The following is a 6,000-nucleotide window of genomic DNA, read 5'->3' on the forward strand; positions in this document are numbered from 1 at the left end:
GATGATACTTACTAATTGTAGGAGAAAAGTCTTGGAGTATGCCTTGAAATTCTCGAATTGGAGAGAGAAAGATGAGAGAGTTTGGAGTGTGGTTCTTGGTGAAAAATGAGAGAATGAATGAAGTGTGAGGAGAGAGGGTGGATGTTCCAGCCCTAAGTATGTGGGAATAGTTGAAAATAATGAGAAAGGACCTATGAAGTGACTAGGGATGGGCTGGTGGTGAATAGTGACATGGAATGGGTATGGGAGTGGTTGCTTGTGTCATAGAAATAAGTAAAATCAACACTCCACCTTTGTACTTCATCCACTCTTTTGGATAAGGTTTTATCTTTAAAACATGATTAATTAATAATTAAGGGTCCTTATATGTTAAAATAAAGTTTTGGGTGAAATTCCCGTGTTAAAACAATTAAAAACGGGCTTAAAACGCAAATTTAGTCGAAAACCGGGAGAAAAAGCATTCCCAGCGAGGCCTCTCGGTCCTAGGCCGAGGTTCGGTCCTTGCTGGTGCCGAGCCGGAAGCGAATGCGGACCAGAAGAAGAGGCGAGGGCGAGGGCTCGGTCAAGGGCTCAGGAGCGATGGTTCGGTAGTCATCAGAAGAGAAGGTTCGGTAGGTCATCAGAAGAGAAGTGGTCAGACCCGAAATGTGCCGAACGTTCGGGTTCGGGTGAGGCTTGCGAGGTTCGGGCCCGAGAGGACCTTTCGGGTTCGGTTCAGCAGCCTTCGGCTCAGAAGGGTTCAGTTCCTAAGAGGGCTTTCGAGTCCTAAGAGGGCTTTCGGGTCCTAAGAGGGGTTTCGGCTCCTTAAGTCCGTTTTTCGCGTAGACTTCCGTTTTTGGGCTGTTTTCGCCAAATTCGAGGGTCGGGATGCCCCGAGTGATTATAGAAAGTTGGGAGAGATTTCGAGAGAGATTTGAGAGAGATTCCACATACTCAGAGAGATTTGGGAGAGATTTCACATTCTTAGAGAGATTTGAGAGAGATTTGACATTCTTGGAGAGATTTCTCATTCAGAGAGATATTTTGGAGAGATTTCACATACTTAGAGAGATTTGGGAGAGATTTGACATACTTGGAGAGATTTCACATACAAAGAGATATTTGGGAGAGATTTCACATTCTTAGAGAAATTTGGGAGAGATTTCTCATTCAGAGAGAGATTTGGGAGAGATTTCACATACTTAGAGAGATTTGGGAGAGATTTCACATTCTTGGAGAGATTTCTCATTCAGAGAGAGATTTGGGAGAGATTTCACATTCTTGGAGAGATTTCTCATTTAGAGAGAGATTTGGGAGAGATTTTACATACTTAGAGAGATTTGGGAGAGATTTCACATTCTTGGAGAGGTTTCTCATTCAGAGAGAGATTTGGGAGAGATTTCACATACTTAGAGAGATTTGCGAGAGATCCTTGGAGAGATTTCTGATAAGAAGTGATGGAGTGAAAAGGATTGAGAGTGGTTTTGTGTGTTACGAATGTGAGTGTCCGGCTTCGTTGTGCAGGGTCCGTAAACCCCGTTAAGCCTTGTTTAAGGATCTTACACACTCCCGATGAGTATGCAACATTGTTTTATCGGTTTGGCTCGTCACTTACCATAGATTTGGGTTAAGGAGATCTAGATGTACGCACTTTTCGATTTATGATCTCTCATTAGAATAAAGAGTTGTTTAGAAATTACATAACGTAAACTCTAGTACCTACAGGCAAATTGAGTTGACCGGTTTGACTTGTTGACTTTAGTTGACTTTGATTTGATCGAAAATTGACGGTTATCACACAACTGGGCAAAAACACTCCGAGAAGAGTCATACTTTTGAAATTAAATTTATTTAGTTTTTGTAAAGTAGGAATGCACTCATTTCATACTAATAACAGTTTCATATCGGATCATTTTAGAAGTATTATAAATAAGTTGTGCAGTGCAGGTACGCCTTGGGACATGTAATCGGAACTGGGAAGAATATAGCCTGATCAACTATATTTGTCCGAGAGCCGACTAACGTATTCCAAGGAGTATCTGCAATGGACAACAAATTTAAAACTTACCAAAAGCATATCGTTAAATAATACTAAGGGGGTATTTGAGTATCAGCAACCATTAAACTTAAAGGTAAATTTCATGTGCTCTAGCTTCTAGTAAATTCTTAACCCTATTCTCGTACAGACTCAATGGCTGGATTCCATCACCCCAATTACCCCTACTACCCCAACGAAGGTAATGGAGGATGGATCGAAGAAGATCCTGAAGAAGACGAAGAGCCTATAGACGTTCATGTGAGGAACTTTCAAGGACCCACTCCTGTGTGGGGGAGTCAGCTCCACCATTGGAGCCAACAACAAAGCTTACGACCTCCCTACGGCATGTGCCGAGATTTCTATGATGTCAGAGGCGGGGGTTCGGCAGACCGAGCACTCCTGGTCATGGTTGGCAAAATAGCCAACCGGTGCTATCAATCCGGAGTTCAAGCCAACCGGATCTGCGAGGTCAATGTGGAAGTGCAAGTGCACACTTCCGACATCCGCTGTTTGGACAAGTTGCAAGGGTATGGCCTAGACCGCACTAAGGGAACAACAAGTCGCGTTTGATAGGCGCCTCATGGAGTCAAAGCAGTCCGGCACAGAGTCAAGCTCCAAGCGCAAACCACATCGCAAGTAGTACATGCCGACTTTCAAATTTTGTTATAAATTAGGACTTCGGATAAAAGTATTATTTTCTTTAAACTTTCTGTAATCGGAGACCTTTAGAAAGATCAAAAACTTTTGTCTAAACTCGGATGTAACACAACTATATGTTTAATATATATAGGGCATATCTCTTTCGTGTGTTAATTATGTGCAGTTCATAAGTATATCTATTCAAACTCCATTTGTAAATCAAGCTCAAGACCCTGTGTTGGTCAAACTAAATTCTTGATCTATTAAAGAAAGTTAACTCAATATCATTCAACTCTCAACTACCAAAAATTATAATCTCTCATTTTCTTTTGGCAGCGCGATGCCTCCTTGTCCAAACCTAAGACCCAGACCGGGCACGACACCACCACCACCTCCACCACCAACGTATGATCCGACCATGGTCCAGGCTGTTATCACAGCAGCTCTCTCGCAAATAAACTCCAATGGAAATGGAGGTACAGGAAGCAACACGAATCATTCCAATCGTGGCACTGGTCATGGTCAAGTAAGGGAATGTACTTACAAGGAGTTCTCCAACTCAAAGCCAAAGACTTTTAATGGCATTGGAGGAGTCATTGCACTAATTCAATGGTTCGAAAAGACCAAAACAGTCTTCGAGATCTGCTCATGCCAATAAACAAGCAAGGTTAAGTTCGCTGCTTGCACCTTCATAGATCGAGCCCTCACTTGGTGGAAAAGCCATGTGAATTCGGTGACACTCACTGTCGCCAACACCATAAGTTGGGAGGATCTGAAGGTTCTACTACTGGAAGAATACTGCCCAAGGGGCAAAGTCCAAAATCTTGAGTAAGAGCTCTGGAATCTGAAGATGACTGGGTCTGATCTAGTCGCCTACATAGCTAGGTTCAATGACCTTGGTGCATTATGCCCTACCATGGTCAACCCAGAATCAAAGAAGGTTGAAAGGTACATTTAGGGGTTGTCACCCCAGATTCAAGGGCATGTCCTAGCTTCCAACCCTATTACCTACAACAATGCTAAACACCTGGCTCAGCGACTCATCAACCACGGGGTAAAACAGGGTACCATTGCAGCTACCACAAATCCATCTTAGGAGGCATAGGGCCAGAGTAGGCCTTGAAACAAGAGAAGGGGACAAACCCTACAGGAGAACCCCAAGAAACAACAAGTAGTAGTAACCCACGCTGTTACTGTACCTACCAACACTGCCCCCACAAGCTCATACAATGGGAAACTTCCGAAATGTAACCAATGTGACTTCCACCACCACGGTCTCTGCCGTGATCTTCAATGCACTAGGTGTAATCAGAAGGGGCATACAGCCCGCTACTGCAAAGAGCCAAGTCAACAATCCCCCCCTACTGCCAATACCGGAGTAAGCCGTGCCTGCTTTGAGTGCGAAGACACGGGGCACTACCGCAGGGACTGCCCGAAGGCAAACAACAGGAATACCGGCGGAAGGGGCCAAGTATTCGCAATGGGACAAGATGAAGCCGTTGCGGACCCCACTGCTGTTACGGGTACATTTCTTCTCGATAACTCGTATGCATGCATTTTGTTTGATAGTGGAGCAGAAAGGAGTTTTGTGAGTCACGACTTTAAAGGCATGCTAAAACCAATACCACAATCATTAAGTGAACCGTTCATAGTAGAAATGGCCAACGGGAAAACCGAAGGAACTAAGGAGATATACTTAAACTGTACCCTAACTCTAAACGATAATCCCTTTCCAATCAACCTCATGCTAGTCTCGATTAAGAGTTTCGATGTCATCATTGGCATGGATTGGCTGAGTTCTCATCATGCGGACATTTTATGTTACGATAAGGCCGTTCGCCTTAATCTGCCAACCGACGAAACTTTCATTGTCTTGGGCGACAAACCTAGTACAACTCTTCGTATCATCTCAAGTATCCAAGCTCAGAAGTGCCTACGCAAGGAGTATCATGCGTTTTTGGCACATGTCGTGGATGTGAAACGCAAAGTCCAGGATGTCAAGAATGTACCTGACGTATGTGATTTTCCCGAGGACGTTCCAGGAATACCACCCATGAGACAAGTCGAGTTCAGAATCGATCTGGTTCCGGGAGCTACCCCAGTAGCCAAAGCGCCCTATCGATTAGCCCCGGAGGAGATGCAGGAGCTATCCAGCCAACTGAATGAGCTACTTGGAAAAGGATTCATCAGGCCGAGCTTCTCACCATGGGGAGCACCCGTGTTATTCGTGAAAAAGAAGGATGGATCATTCAGGATGTGCATCGACTACCGAGAACCCAACAAACTTACCATCAAGAACCAATATCCCCTAACCCGAATCGACGACTTATTCGACCAACTCCAAGGAGCCAACTTCTTCTCCAAGATCGACCTGAGATCGGGATATCACCAGCTACGAGTCCTGGAGAGCGATGTTCCCAAGACGGCTTTCCGAACAAGATACGGACATTACGAGTTTGTAGTGATGTCGTTCGGACTAACCAATGCCCCGACCGTATTCATGGATCTAATGAATCGGGTGTGTCGTCCATTCTTGGATAAATTTGTGATAGTATTCATAGACGACATACTCATTTATTCAAAGAATAAAGAAGAGCATAGTCAACATCTGAGACAAGTCTTAGAGACGTTACGAACTAAGAGACTTTATGCAAAGTTCTCAAAATGCGAGTTTTAGATTAGAAAGGTGGACTTCCTCGGTCACGTGGTCAGCAAGGAAGGAATCCACGTGGACCCATAAAAAATCAAGGCTATCAAAAATTGGTCTGCACCAATTACACCAACAGAGATTTGCCAATTTCTAGGTCTTGCTGGTTATTATCGAAGGTTCATTCAGAACTTCTCCAGCATCGCAAAGCCTCTTACCGTGTTAACTCAGAAAGGTGTGACCTACAACTAGGGAGAAAAACAAGATGCTGCATTTTAGACTCTGAAACAGGCCCTTTGCAGTGCGCTTATTCTTTCTCTTCACGAGGGGACCGAAGATTTTGTGGTGTATTGCGACGCTTCGAAGCAAGGGCTGGGCTATGTACTAATGCAGAGAGGAAAGGTTATTGCATATGCCTCACGACAACTGAAAACGCATAAAGTCAACTACACCACTTATGACCTAGAACTTGGAGCGGTGGTCTTCGCTCTGAAAATATGGAGGCACTACCTATACGGGACCAAGTGCACCATCTTTACAGACCACAAGAGCCTTCAACACATCTTCGACTAGAAGGAGTTAAACATGAGACAGCGACGTTGGGTCGAATTGCTCAATGACAACAAATGTGAGATTCGCTATCATCCGGGAAAGGCAAACGTCGTGGCCGATGCCCTTAGTCGTAAGGAGTACTCTG

This window comes from Lactuca sativa, chromosome 2 (assembly GCF_002870075.4).
Source record: "Lactuca sativa cultivar Salinas chromosome 2, Lsat_Salinas_v11, whole genome shotgun sequence".
Taxonomy (NCBI): domain Eukaryota; kingdom Viridiplantae; phylum Streptophyta; class Magnoliopsida; order Asterales; family Asteraceae; genus Lactuca; species Lactuca sativa.